The sequence below is a fragment of the Equus asinus genome, chromosome 4 (assembly GCF_041296235.1).
Source record: "Equus asinus isolate D_3611 breed Donkey chromosome 4, EquAss-T2T_v2, whole genome shotgun sequence".
Taxonomy (NCBI): domain Eukaryota; kingdom Metazoa; phylum Chordata; class Mammalia; order Perissodactyla; family Equidae; genus Equus; species Equus asinus.
This window is the reverse complement of record NC_091793.1, coordinates 133,880,460-133,896,158: the sequence shown is the minus strand read 5'-3', so window position 1 is coordinate 133,896,158 and position 15,699 is coordinate 133,880,460. Positions and strand designations below refer to the sequence as shown.

The 15,699-nt window shown below is 38.4% G+C and overlaps 1 long non-coding RNA gene across 2 annotated transcripts in view; it reads left to right on the top strand.

The window, feature by feature from the left end:
- LOC139045199 (uncharacterized) overlaps positions 1-15,699 on the top strand; it is a 101,733-nt gene that overhangs the window by 20,625 nt on the left and 65,409 nt on the right. For both annotated transcript variants that reach the window (XR_011503096.1, XR_011503097.1), the window contains exon 2: positions 15,432-15,524. This is a non-coding gene — a long non-coding RNA (uncharacterized lncRNA). The remainder of the gene's footprint in view (positions 1-15,431; positions 15,525-15,699) is intronic.

Sequence of the window (15,699 nt, the reverse complement as noted above, 5' to 3'; positions counted from 1 at the left end):
TCACACAGCTAATAAAAGAGCAAATAACTCCGCCATCTATGTGCCAAGTATCAGTCAAAGCATTGGATTAAGACAGGATCCTTATTCTCAAAGCACCCACGATGGTATGGAGGACCACTTATTGCCAGAAGGCAGAACATGCACTGCGACTTAGGAAAGAACTGGAAGGTAATGGGCACACAAAGGAATGAGACCTAACTCAGCTCGATTGATTTAATTTGAAAATCAAAACTTCCAAGCCAATATCTGGTCTTATAGAAGGTGCAGGCTGAAAACCACTAAGTATTTTTACTGCTCTCCGAAATCAGTGTCCATGGGGTCAGAGTCTATAAACTGAGCTACAAGGTAAAGAACACTGACCATTTTGCAAACATTTGTACTCATCGTAGCCTATTAGTATAAATCCAAAAGCATCCTGAAATTACATAGAAGATCTACTTCCTCATTTTTTTTTTTTCTCCTTTTGGTCTTGTGCATATTAGGCAATGATTTTCTGTGTCAAAAACAAAGCAAAAATATAATGGTTCCCAATGAAATCTCTATCAACGTAATAAGTACGTGTGAGTGCATGCATGTGAGTGAGCAACCGAGCGTGTGCATGAAAGAGCACATGGGAACGCACAGAGAATACACTCTAATGGAAATCAAATTGCTGGTGCATGAATAGTGCAAGACCCACACATTCTATAAAGTCAAAATACTGTTAGCCTAAAAGTCTGTGACTATAAATGCTGGAAAATAATTCTGGACAGAAAGAAAATCCCTAAGAGTTCCCACAGGAAAGTAGTCTCCTAGTACAGCATGTGTATTTAAAGTACGGTAAAAGAACAGATCTTAAGGCATCTGAACTTTATTCCACCGGCAGGTCAGTACTGATATCTCCAAAGATGAAAAGAAAATTGATTCTCGCTAGGAAAAACTGGAGAGTGGGTAAGGTGTTAGGCCTTCTAGTCTAAGTACATCAATCCTTACCCAGTGGTGGCTGACCACACTCCTTTTTATGTCAACTACCGCAGCATGTGCATAGTGGCATCTATAATCATAAATCAGGAAGGAGTTGTTTCAAGAACAGTGTATATATTTTTGAAAGCATCACTTAAAGCATTCTTTCATGACAAAGTGTAATGTCATTTTTGTTTTATCATAAATAAAGAGAATGTAGGATAAATTCTTGGCACAAAGTTACCTGCCAAAAGTACCTGTTGTTTGAATTTATCGTAAGTGATTGATTACCATTGTTCTGATTCTCTGAGACACCCAGTTAGTTGGTCATGTCTTTTTATAGGCTACATTGACTTCTCTCCCTTCATTCTCCTCAACCTGTGTCACGGAAACTCCATACGCAGCGGGATAAATCTCAAGGGATGATAGTGTGATGAATTGATTTTGCAAAATACTTGTTTTTTATTTCCACATATATATCATTCCTCTCTGATGTGAAAGAAAATGATTGGCAGGATCAGTGTTCTAGATACGGAAGTAAACTTTTCTTTAAAAGTTCAGGAATTCATCAAATGTATCCAGTCTATTTATTTAGCACCTACTGTGTGCCAGGCACGGTGGGCACTGGAGACCCAGCAGCAAACAACACAGATGAAGCCCTTGTCCTCACTCAGCTCAGCTTCTAGAGGAGGGAGGGAGGAGCCAACAAACAATATTACAATTGTATCCATAAGATGCCAGATGTAAGTGCTATAAAAAATCAAGGACTCTAAGAGCAAAGAAAGTGAGTCACAGTGGGTCAAATATTATTTTATATATTGGGCAGATGGTCAGGTTTCTGAAATAGATGGCTAGTGTAGGGAAAACAAACCGCTAATGAAAGAAAACACACACAGTCTCATTAATATCTTGACAAATTGAAATTAGAACACCAATGAGGGGAACAATGTGATCAGAATGCTTCCTGCAGAAGCACATCTTTGTTACAATAAAAGTTTCAGTTCAAGTTCTAACTTTTCAGATTTGTTCTCATAAAGGATTCCAATTTCAGATTTTTTTAAATGCTGAAGGAACGGGCATTTTGGAATGAAGAAATAACAGCAACGCAGTTCAAAGGACGGTGCTCATGTGCTCCATGTAAAGAGTTTCTTGTTCCTCCATTTTGAAAATCGTCCCAGGTGGCAATGATGTCTTCAGAAACCAAACGGCTGCCAGCTCTTATGGCAGGAAAATTGCCATTCTGAGCAGGCCTCTCTGAACATTCAAACTCTTGCCTCTTTCCTACCCACTAAGGAAGGGTTATGTGTTAACGTATCATTTTTAATTTCAAGCTTACATGGTATTTAACCCTCATGGTATTTAAAATGAGCACTGTTTTTAAAAATGAGCTGGACAACTCACTTGGAGGATAATTTCAGAAAGGCAACCAAATATATCATTGAACACAGTACTTTCTTCCAGAATTTATCGCCAATAGGAAGATATTTTATGTTATAATTATATAATTTACACATATTTAGAAAATATAATTATGTGTATTATTCTCACTCTACTTATTTTCTCCTTTGAGAAACTAGTATAGATGCTAAATTTAGAATTTATCGTAGCAGACAGAAAATAGAACTAATTTTAAGTTTAACTTTAACTTATCAGTGTATTATATATACATATTAGTCTAGACCCATCTGTGTATTGTCATACAAATTACATACACATTTGGTTTACTTTTAGAAGAATCATCATGGACTGGTACTTTGTTTTAGCTAGGGCTTGTTAGCATAGATTCCATCAACATCAACTAAAATCATCTTGAAAAGATCTGGATTTACGATATCTGCAAGTGAGAGTCACACTGGCCAACATCCAACCAAGGCATTAAAATTTGGAGGCATATCCTCCCAAATGAGAGAATAAAATCTTCTTTGTATATAAATTGTTTTATTAGATAATGTGTTGATACCACAATATTTCAATTCAGGTAGAAGGCAATTTAATTAATAAGTGGGTTAAAATACCTATAAATTTTAGTGAAGATAAAATGCCCTACTGAGCTGGATGCATCTCAGCCAGGCAACAAATGGAGCCGGTCTTTGAACCGGATCCAGTGTCAAGACCCGTACTGCTTAACCTGAGACTCGCTTAGGCCTCCAGTAATTTCAGCAAAGGAAAATAAAATTCAGTATGCCTGAAGTTAAGACTTCTTACCCTCAAATCTGAAAGAGCAATGTGTTAGAGACATCTGGCTCTAAGAAAGACTTCATGATCTTGGCACCAAACAACCCCATTTGATGTCCGATAAACATGCCCTCCACCGTTACTCTGGACATGAATTTTCTCTGTCTTCTAATACAAAGCAGCATGAGAGGTGCTAATTCTCAGAAATTCTTGCCTGAGTAGTAATGTATGAGCTTGCAGAGAATCAAAGCAGGTGTGACATAGGAGCTAAATTACACAAACTCCTACAACTGGAAGGAAGAAGATTTTGCATTGCTCAAGAGCAGCCATTTTTATTGGTCCATTTCATCATTTGCATAAACTGGGCCTCAGTTTTCTGACCAACAGGTCAGAAAATAAAGGGATTAAATTAATCACTAAGGTCTTTTACAACTCACAATAGCTAAAAGTTTATTTTTCTGAGTCCTATCTTAATATTTATTATCCCTTAAAGAAGAACTACATTTTTTAAATTATCACCCATTAAAATATAAATGAGTTACTGAGGGACCCAGCCACAGGATAAATAATTTTCGATGTTGGGGAGGGATATAATAAAGGTCAAGGGCATGGAGAAACAACTGCTTTCAGAAATAGTTTCAATAAATGAAGATTAATAAAGTGCAAAGAAGTAAAAAGGTTTCATCTCAAGATATATTAAGTATTAATTTATGAAACAAATATACCTAGTATTTTAAAGTCAGGATAACAGTTTACCTATGAACATATCAATTATGGGAAATTATTTGTTCTTCAAGGCCAGCTGCTTTGTCTTTCAAAATGCCTCATCTATAGGCTTTCCCCTTACTACAAACCTCCAGCTTATTTCACACCTACTTAACTGCACTGCTACCCACTTGCTCTTTCTGAGTCCAGTCTCTCCCAACATATTCCTCTACCTACTATTACTTATAAAATACCACTCTCATCATATCATATCACTTCCCTCTTAAAATTCTTTTTTGTGCATCCTCATTCTGACCAAATTAGACTGAACACAAAATATGTTTTTTTTTTGGTGAGGAAGATTGGCCCTGAGCTAATGTCTGCGCCAATCTTCCTCTGTTTTGTATGTGGGATGCTGCCACAGCATGGCTTGATGAGCGATGTGTAGGTCCGTGCCTGGGATCTGAAGGTGTGAACCCCAGGCCGCCAAAGTGGAGCATGTGAACTTAACCGCTACACCCCGGGCCAGCGCCTACAAATACTTTTTATTCCTTTCACATGGAATGTTAGTCCTATTTGTCCACCCAAGTCCTTGAAGTCCAGGCTACCATGATCATTCCTGCCTTGATGCCTCACTCATCCTATTTTCCTTACTAAGAACCTTCCTTTCCCCCTTTTGACTATCCTAGTTCTTTTTAAATTAAATTCCTACATTAAATCCTTTTATTCATGGAACATTCTTTTAATACTTTATTCTTCAATACCCTTCATTCCTTTCTACTCTTCTGTTTGAGGCTACTTTGAATGTCTAAGAGAGAGATAAAAAACTCAAATACCTACAGGGCAGGCAGGTCATGCACATGAGGGAAGCAGCCCAGAATAGGGGAGGTTGGAGAGAAGACCACAGCCACCTGCATGTGCATATTGCACCTACACGGGACAGCTCCTATTCAGATCAAACCAACTGTTGCTATATGGGAATGCCCACTGTTGCCTGATTTTCCAAAATGAAATCAGAAATCCAGATTCTTTTTGTGTGAAATGTCCCTATGTTTAAAACACTGTGGGCCAAACAAAGTCTGTCTTCATGTCTGCAGGCTGCATTTGCCTACAAGACCACCAGCTCGTGGTCCCTGGATCTAGAGCGTTTATACTCTGCGTTACACGATAGAATATGGACACACACACACTTACACGATCAATGTTATTTCAAGAGAATTATAGAGGGCTTCTCACTTTCTCTATGAACGTTGAATATTTTCTGTATTCTTAAAATGAATAGTTCAATGCTAAGTGTGTGGACAAAGCACTTAGCTATGTAAATGAGCCATCACACATGTTTGAAGATTCCACTGTTCTCTGACAACAGGTGAGCCTCATTATGAAGTAGTTACTACATTGTCCTGAGCAATAGAAATTTATCTCCTTTGAGGGCAGCAAGATCACAGATTTTTATTGATAAGAAAGTCACATTAGATCACATATTTAAATCCTGCCTCGATTTATTACTATTAATACTTAATTGAGTCCATTTGTATCTGTCAGCAAATGTCAGAGCTGTCACATTTAGTAATATGGTTCAGATGATGTTATTAGTAGCATGTGCTTTATAAGTTCAGTTTCCAACATAATTTTATTTCCTTGCGACAGACCTCTTTAGTAAGGTAAAGTGTCAGGCAAACTTGTTAAAATTAGACTTGTGTAAGATCTAGCAGACCTCTGCTAATTTAACCAATTAGGCAATGTAGCATATTAATTAAGGAATATAGGAATGTTTACTAATTTTATTAATTCAGTAATATGGTAAACATTTAATTTGATACATTCACATTTCTTCTAATAAAGAGCTCACATCTCCACCCCCAGCCCCTTACCTGTTGCATAGAGTTTAACAAATCAGGATCTCATCAAGCAGGTTCACCTAGGAGAAGAATGAGGCTGGACCACTTTCTGGGGAAGGACTTAAGAAACGTGGATTTCCAAGAGAAAGAATTGGATTCTTTGGGAAAGGTGTCTGGCCATGGGTATATTGATGTATGGAGACAGTCAGACAGAAATGATGAAGTCAAGAAGTCATGAAAAGCCCAGTGCTTGGAAAAGAACAGAGCGGAGGGCTGGTGTCAAACTCAGAAACGGAGGCTGTGGCGCAGGGAAATGTGACCTCTAAACTGACCCACCTTGTGTCCAGCCAAAAACGTGAGGGCTCCATGACCAGGGAAGAAGGGAAGAAGCACTGGGGCTGGTGGTCCGGACAGCACTCTCCCAGCCTGCAGTTGAAACCACAATGCTGGGGTGTGCTATGGGGCTTTGCCCTTCATGCCTCCATTGTCACTCTGTGGCAGGGCCTAGACTCTGTCCCAGGGAACTGACAGTCCCTGGGCTTTTGAAATTAGTTGGACCACGTGGGATAACTTAAAGGGCTGTATTGTAGACACAGATAAGCACAGATAAGATTATATGGAATATCATCTATAAGCATCTTGGCAGCCTCTGTTCATATAACAACCAGGCCAGCTAGCTGAGCTCCCCAGCTGAAGCATGAGCAGCGGTGCCCCACCATGCATTGATTGGTACTGGAGGTGTGTCAGTGCTGGCTCAGCTCCCAAGTTACGCTTGGTGTTGGCAATGGACAGTGCTGGTGTGTAGACCTTGAAATTCTCCCCTGCTTACCCTGCTCCTCCCTACCAGTCATCATAGGTACTAAAGACCTGGACGACTTCTCTCCTCACCCCCTCAGATGCCCCGCTCTTCCTGGGGTAAGGTTGGTTTTTGGATTATCATTTTTGGATATTCTTTATGTCCTGTTTCTTTACAACTCTGCCTTTTGATTCACAACATTTTCTGCCTTCCAAAAACCCAACTCCTGCAGACAAAAGCTTTGGCTTTTTGGCAAAGGCTTAAATAGTTCATTTTGAAGGCCAGAAGCTAACCAGTGACTGTTTTTCTTTGTCAGGAAAATCTAAAGCTGCCCAAAGGAATGGATTCTTGCAACTGAATAGGGGGAGGGTTGCCTACCAGAACACGTGGAAAATCAAAGCACAGTCCTCAGTAATTTTAAAGTATTGCTAACGTTCCTGTTGGCAGCCCCATCTCCCTTCTTAGATGGTAAGGCCCACCAGGACAAGAGTTGTGTTTGATTTCTCTGTAGAGCCTCAACCCTGGCACAGTACGAGCCATATACAGGTTTTCTAAGTGAGTTATTAGAACGTGAAATAGAAATTATAAAGATGTCTTGATTTGAACTGGATTTTAAAAAATTATTGTAGATTTATTTAGAGAGGAAGCTCCAGAGGACAGACAATGAAAGTGTTGTCCTCCCATCCCAAGGCTTTGAGTTGGCGCCTTCACCCCTCTTTACTTCTTCTCAAAACAACAGTCCTGTTGGCAAATCAGCATGAGACTGGAAACCTGCAGTCAACCCGCCAAGCAGTTTAAGAGAAAGGGAATATTCTCAGCCTAGCCATTTCCTATTATTTTCTGGGAAATACTTGCCGGGTGCATGGCTGTAAAGCAGTGTGAAGCAGCCCCAACCTTTGAACCGCCACAAACTTTCTTTCTGGATCTCTCTCCTGCCCCACCTGCCAACCACCCTCCCCTAATCAAGGCTTCATTTAAATAACAAAAAGGGATCTTTCCTTCCACAACATAATTCAAAGCTGAGAAAGAGAACGTCTTTAATGTAAGACACAGGAGATAATGTAGCATAAGAATAATCGTGACAGTTCTGATTCTCCCACAGACTCCACCTCTACGACAGCCTCTTCATCCTCCGTTTGTCACCCAGGAATCACGAGAGGCAGAGCATGACCAGTGGTCTAACCAGGGAGGCCAAGCAGGGGACTGAGGGCAGGGGCAGAGGACAGGTAAAGGGACTGTGGGAACATGTGTGAGTCGGGGAGGGGAGTGCCAGCTTGACCATCCTTTCTCCCTGATCAAGAGCCCTAGTGCCTTTCATGGTTACATTCATTTTCCACCCAGAAAGCAAACAGAGAATATTAGATGTATATGTTTCCAATAGTTTCTAATTTAATTAATTTCATTACTATCTTGGGACTGTAGGAATCACGTACAAATAATTACACTTACCTTCCCAGGCTCCTGGGCCTTTCACCATGGAGACCTTGAGCCACATGGTGGTATCATGGCAGGTGGTACCACGGCAGGTCTGCTCTGGCAAGCCGATAGCACTGAATTCCTACCAGCACGGTGTTGGAAAGCACTGGGCACGGATGGGCACACACACGGTCTAGAGTCCTACAGACGTCTACAACTTTCTTGCTATGTGATGTTGGGCAAAGATCTGAAGATTTCAAAGCCCCAGTTTCTTCGTGTATAAAGATAACCTCCCTCACAAAGTCATTGGAAGGACTAATTAATGTAGACTAAGTGTCGGGTATGGAGTGGAATTCTCTGACTATCAGCTAGGCAATTTGCAGCCATATAGAAAAGCTCAGAGTTCTGATTCAGAATTCTTGGCAGGGTATTTCTTTGTCTAGCTTTTATTTTTCTTGTCTCACATAGTTTACTCCTAAGGTAAGGAAAAGTTGACAGTTTTATGAAAAAAAAATCTGGGCATGAATTTTAATATTTAATTTTCTTCCAAAATGCTTTAGAAAAAAATGTCTTCTTTTTGTAGAAAAGTTACATTCACACTGTGTGTGACTACCAATTCACATATAGGTAAGTTTGTCTCCATAGAGGTGAATGGCAAAGGAACTGTATAGAAATATCTGGACATTTTCACTAACACAAAGAGAGGCTGTGAAATTCTCTGTGTTAATGTGATTTGAGTATTTGTGATTTGAATTTAATATTCACCTATCTTGAAGGAGTAGCATCTTTTGATAAGTGAAAATGGGGGGTCTTCAGAGGAAAAACCTCTCCTCAAGTTTGTTAAAATTGGCTTAATTATCAGTGTCAAATGCTGATGTGAAAATAGATTTTAGCATCATAGGTATGATATGAATGGAATAATGCAACAGAGCATTGAATCAGTAAAAATCTTTGTGTTCTTTTGTCTTTTCTCTTTTTTACTTTGTACGCTTTTAAAAATATACTACTCACTAAAAAAAGAGGGAATTTTTTAAATGTAGGAAATAAGAAGAATTGACATTAAGATTATGATCTGTGAACTATAGAAACTTGCTAAAATGAATAAAAGCTATAAAAATTCCAACTGTTAAGTTATTGGGGATTTACACAAAGGTATGTCTGCAAGTATATTTGTGGTGGCACTATTTAAATTTGAAAAAAGAATAGAAACAATCTTAAATTTCTAAATTTGGAAGATTAGTTAAATGAATTATGTTGTATGTCCATATGATAGGATACTACGCTGTAGCCAAAAATCATTTCATAAAATACTTGTAAAGAATGGTAAATATTTACATTAAGTTATAATTCATTCAGCAAAGAGTCAGATTACCGAAAGTCTGCATAGGTACCACAGTATCCCAGACTTTACCAACTGGTGTGGTCAACAGGAGGTCTCACTTGTACAACTTTAGACTCTTCGTGGCAAATTAGTAGAGTCCAGTCACTTTCCTTGGTTCCCACTTGGTATATGATGGAGTCCTGCGAATTTTCTTATATATGTTCATACCATTCATCTGCTGCCACCCACACACCCCCTTAGATGCCAGGCTCTGAAGCATTAGGCTCCTGGACATCAACTCCTCCGGAGACATGTGTACCTGCACCCTCCACTGCCTGCAGCACAGCCTCCTCCGTACTGGGTGTCGCCGGGGGTGCACTGCTGCAGAGCTGGAGCCGTCGCCAGTCAGGTCAAATCTCTGTGGACCCTTTAGAGATAGCACTTGCTGGAGTCACTTTTCCTAAAGACAGAAAGTGTGTTGCCCACTTGTTAAAGACCTGAGCAGGCCACTAACTCCAATTCTTTCTACACTTGACCTTGGTGTGGACCTCTGCCATTGGCCAAATTAGGGTGGATTCTAAAGGTACAAAGGAAGATTCTCCTCTCATGGGTAGTGTTCAGTCAGAGGCCCTGTAGCGAAACTGCCCAGGCCCCACGTTTACTAATCTTGGAGTTTCTGTTTTCTAATATCCAAGCAGCTCTTCTCCCCAATGTACCAGGACGACAAAGACTTGGGCTTTGGTTTGGGGTCTAAATCGTCAGGAGACTCTCCCACTTTCTGCCCTTACCATCATTTTCATTTCAAAGTCTCCTCTGGAACTTTTCTGCCACCTTGCCTCACTCAATGCCTTTGCCATCCATTGCATATGTTTTATTAACCTTGAACCACAAAGTGAAAGGTCTCATGGTCTTAGTGCCTCTTCTCTCAAACTCTCTGGAAATGGGTTATCAAGAGTATCGTGGAGGATTTGACTCAATGATGTTCTAAGAACCTTACTTTAGTTCATCTTTTCAAGTTTATTCTTGGCAGAGAGGTCACTGTGTGTGTGTATCATCCTGTCTCCCCAATAATACACAAATCTTTATCTTGTGCAAAATACAGAGGTAAGAACCATGGCTATCTTATTTTTTTCCTCTTCCTTATATCCATTTAGCTGTGGTCGAAGAAAAGGATATAATTTAACATACATCCTTTCACCTATGGATAGGCTTCATCCTGAACTCCGTTCAGTTCAGAAGCACATTGCCATTTTAGCCAGGGAGATAAACTGAGCCTGCCTGTCTGTCCATCTACCCTCTATAGCACCCAGACCTACAATGTAAATTTTTCTCTTATTATCCCATTAAATTTGAGTTTCCTGTTTTCGTTCCCAGCCTAGATCAACATATCCTGGGCTCTCCTCAGTTCAAAGATCAGAAGAGAAACCCAGTATGTGCTTAAATCACATTGGACCTTTGTGGTCCCAGATCTCTAAAATTTGGAACTATAACACCAGGGATGCCCATAATTAGTTCTCATGGCTCTTGGTGTTATCAAACATCCAAGAGAAAAGTTAGAAAACCTCAGTCTTGCAGTTGCTTGTGTCTGTTGGAGGCTAAGATTTACAAAAGACATATTCTTAATTGCCACCATCAGAGATCAGCAGAGGTGAAAAGTTGCGTTAAGGACTTGAGGGGTAAAAGAAGAGGAGGGAAGGATGGAAGGGAGGTGGGAGGAAAGAAGGGAAAGGAAGGAAGGGGAAAAGAAAAAAGGCAAGGCAAGTTAAGGCAAGGAATAGGAAAGGAAAATGAAGAGGGCTTGCCCAGACCTCTAGACAGCCTGCCAAGGGGCAGAGACCCGCTCACAGAGGAGCTCAGCCTCAAGGTCTTAGCGCCCGGGTTTTTGACCCCTGGGGAGTGTACCCTACAAATAATGGACTTAGAAAATCTAGGCGACCTCCCCAGAAGAAGTCTATTTTTATTGAATTCATAATTCCACCAACTAAACCTTAAATTTTGAATAATTATAAGCAAATAAAATTAGAATAACTCTTTCCACAGAATAAGCCTAGATTACAAAAGGACAGAGGGGGAAGAATGAATAGCTTGCATTGGGAAGGATCCTATTCCAGAAGAAAGCTTGAATATATATTGAAATTCAAATACATCTTATGGGAAGCAAGTCTCCCCCGAAAAGAGTTTGATACAAACATGCATTTACTGAATTAAAAATGGTATCTTTAAATTTCAGGGTCTCAAAATGAAACTGTTAGAAAATAGCTGAATAGCAAAACAGGAGGACAGTGTGAATATATATGTATAAGACTAAAAACTATATTTAAATTAGTAATTCTTTCACCTGACCCTGCTAGATTTAAAGTAAAAAGAAAAAAATTAACTTTGGGGTGAAAAAACAGTTCCCAGGCTAAGGAAGAAATAGGAGACTAAGGCAGAAAGAAAGAAAAAAGTGGCAGCTTTAAATTTTCGCCATTAGTTAAAGTCATGATTCTAGAAAGTTAGAAGTCAAATGACCCATCCCTCCCTTCTTAGATCACGAATCATCTGTGCCTTTTAAATATCACAAGTTGAGTAACATATTGTACATTAAAACTGCAAAAATTAACAATTCACCCTAAATTTAAATGATCTTTTGGGTTTTTTTCCATGCAGAGTTTAATGCAATTACTACAAAACGCAGAAGTGGGACTGTTGGACATGGCATAGTTTGATTTCATGAAGGAGCTGGATTTCTACCTCAAAACTAAATATCTAAAGCTTTGTATTAATGTTCTATAAAATATAGACTTATAATTGAAATATTTTATAATACAGCATGTTGCAAGTAGAAAAGCTGATTTTTTATGAATTAGTTCTAGCAGAAATGACTAATTATATGATCTGTATAAAATTTTAGTGATTCATATCCCTAATATTTATTTATTTATTTATATCTTGTCTTGATAAACTCTAGGTTTTCTATTTTAAAGTTAAATTTTAGAAGTATGGATTAAGAAGCATTAGAGTAAGTCCACTGAAAAATTTGAGTTCTTTGCTAGAGCTATCTTTAATTAAAATAAAGATTCATAGATATTTACACACATGTATATTAATATAATTTTATATATTGTGTGTATAAGTTATATAAGTTAAAATTATATTCTCTCATGATAAATGTCAAAGGAGGATTTTGGATAAAACCTCACGTGCCTGTATTTATACTTAGTTCTTTGCTAATTTAACTCTAGGAAATCGTATGGATTTTTATTCCACAAACTTTGTTATAACAATACATAGGACGAATATTGTGTTGACGAGGAATGTTGCATAGTATAAAAAAGAAGAGTTTGTGGTTTTGAAAAGAGAGCGAGATAAATTTAAAAGCTTTAATATCTGAACCGGATTTAGAAAAGTTGTTATGTATTTGAATATATGAAAATATGACAGTTCTAATATCACTAGAAATTAAATAGTAGGAAGCAGATTTTCTTTTTTTGTGTGTCAGCCAGAACTGAAATATATAAATCTTGCACTTATAAATATACATTATCTCATTGTAGAGGAACCAGATGGTGGTGAAATGAAACTCATGTATAAAATTTTGGATAGTGAGCACTCAAGGTTTACTCTTTCCTCCCGGTGGGATGGGAGTGTGGGCTTCACCGTCCTCCATGAGGTGAGCTCTGCCACCAAGAAAAGTCTAGTAGCTTCAAGCAGTCACCTTATAAGAGCTCCAAACTGTCAGATGTACAAATGCCAACGTCTTTAAATTGAAAATGAACTGCAACTATTGACAGAACTATCCAGGAAAGCCCTTACATGGTGAAACTGAATGAGAATTTGTGAATGACTCCAGAATAAAGAAATTTGACTGTGCACACCTGGCAGCAGTGCTATACGGCGGTGGGGCGGGGGGTGTGGTAAAGGGTGGGGGCTTTGGAAGCGGGATCGACGAGGTTTAGGCAAGAGGGTGCATTGCTTGAAAAAAATTTAGAAACAATCATAAGAGTGACTAAACGTAGGTCTGCACTTTATTATAACTGTGTGCCAGCAGTTCTGACAATGTTAATGTTAAGAGGGCCCTCCCCTGGGCAGATGGCTCCTACGGGCCTCCCCGCACCTTGGTGTCCCACTGTCTAGAGGAGTGCATTTGAAGGACAGAAAGGACTACATAGAAAACCTCGAACTGACTCAGGAGTGCTATCATTTGCGTTACTGTTAGCATTGTTATTTTGAAAAATAAAAATTTTAAAGATTATCAGATACGTACTTTTGTCTATTTTCTCTAAGAACTATAATTGTTATAAAAAGAGAAATGGAGTTAAACTTTTACAATTTAAAAAGTGTAGAAACACTCTTGTTAGAACTGAGTAGTAAACATCAGTCTGCCTATGTTTCCCCAGCTTGGTCCAGTGCTATGATCCAGGAGTGATATTTTACCGTGATTTATCTTATTGGCTAGATTGTTAGATTATTGTCTCTAATTATTACATTATTGTTCTGATGCTTTTTGTTTTCCTCCTGAAATCTGGGCTTAATCTGAAAAAACAGCTAATTTCAAATCTGGAGTAGGGACACCGTGAGCCTAGAACAACTATTGCAAGAAAGCAAAACATTTTTCAAAGACTCATGGGGCCACATCCAAAGAACACAAGTGCCAGCCTTAAACAAGCTCCCAATGGCCACAAGGGCCACAACGGGAGCCTCAAAGGCGAATGTTAATTATGGTTGATTGAAAAATATGGAAATTATGAAAAGCCACCACTCTACAATGTTACACAAAAAGAGATAAGTTTATCTAAAATATTATAACGAAAGTGAATAAAACATACTCTTACTGGATTTTATTACTGGATCATGTTGGTATTTTTGACTCATGTATTGTATCAATGAATAATACAGAAATTAATGAATGCCAAATAAGTCTGTAAGAAGGCATTTCTGACTGAAGGGACCTGTCATTAGAATGACCTCATAAGTAGTGACCACCAGCAAGGCAAAGCCATTAAATTAAAATTTAATCAAATACCATTTCAAACATCCATATGAATTATATAGTCCTCAGAATATAAAAAATGGGAGAATTCACTAAGTTCAGAGTTTTTAAATAATTTAAAAGTTATTTAAAGTTAAAGGAAAATTCATTTGCATAAATTAGGAATCAAAATGCTGCATTGAATCAGACGATCAGACAGGGCAAGGGGTTCGGAGTTCTGTGAGTGGACAGAAGGATGAGGTCATGTGTTTGACTAGAGCCCAGGGAAGTGGGCAGAGGGCTCCTTTCTTTTGTGAGCTGTGCAATTGCTGATGTTGCAATTATAATAGAGTTCAGGGACTCTCATAACGGTCACGAGTAAGAATCTCCTCCACATCTTAGTCCACATATCAGGTAATGACCTCAATGACCTTTGACGGTAACTCTTTTCTTTATGTCAAATATCTCCCAACTCTTGGAGGATTTGAATTTAACATCAAAAAATTTTAAACAACTCAAAGCCATAATTTTACTACAGTTTAATTAAGAAATAATCTGTGTATATTTTATATTTTGTGTAATTATAAACTGTAAAACAAGTTATCATCTTTGGATAAATCTAATGTGAAATAAGAAGATGAATCATCAATTTAAACTTAGGATTTTAAGTTGAAATTCTACAATTTCATATTTAGTATTACAGCTTTTAAAAGAACTTAAGTCCTGCCCTATTTATAAGTTTAACTTATTCAAGTTTTAGTAATTACTCATTAGAAAGTCTTTATTTGAATTACTTAAAAATTTAACTGAAGTACTTAAAAAGGAAATCAGCTTAATAAATGCTTTTAAATAGGCTAATATGTGTAATAAATTGTTTGTATATGGGACCAACTATTGCTTAAAATTTCCTTAAATAAAGTCATTAAAATATTAGACAGAATAGCAGGATTTGTAAGATAAATGTAAAAGCATAGAAGAGAGCCCCTATTCTTTTGACTTTCCTCTCTCAGTTTTAGCCTAGAGGAGAAAGAGGAAACCCTGTGGCATCCACAGGGTACAGATAGTGAGAAGGCCACAGAGAAGCCCAGAGGAAATGCACAGAGATGGGCCCCCACCCCTTCATCCACATTGCCCCTGCCACGCCCCTGGTACCCTGAGCCCTGGCTGCCACAACAGACAGAACCTCACGCCATGAAAAACATTAGTTAGAGAAAATGCTAAAGTCTTAGCAAAAGAAAAGAAGCTTAATGTTTTACTGAACAAACACTGTGAATGCCTTCACAGGTATGTGATCGCCAGCCCTCACCTGAACTGGAAAATATTCTTAAGATAAATATCTTGAAGGAACTGCATTGTGGTGGTCAGGCATCCTCAGAGGTAAGCACTCTTATCCTCCCTTCCTATAAAATAATATTAGTAAACAACAAATTCTAACTTTACATTAGGAGTCTGTGGTCTGTGGGATTTTTTCCCATAATAATGTTGGTGTGAATGTATTAAATATATTTTTTTCTTCTTCTCCCCAAAGCCCCCCCGTACATAGTTGTGTATT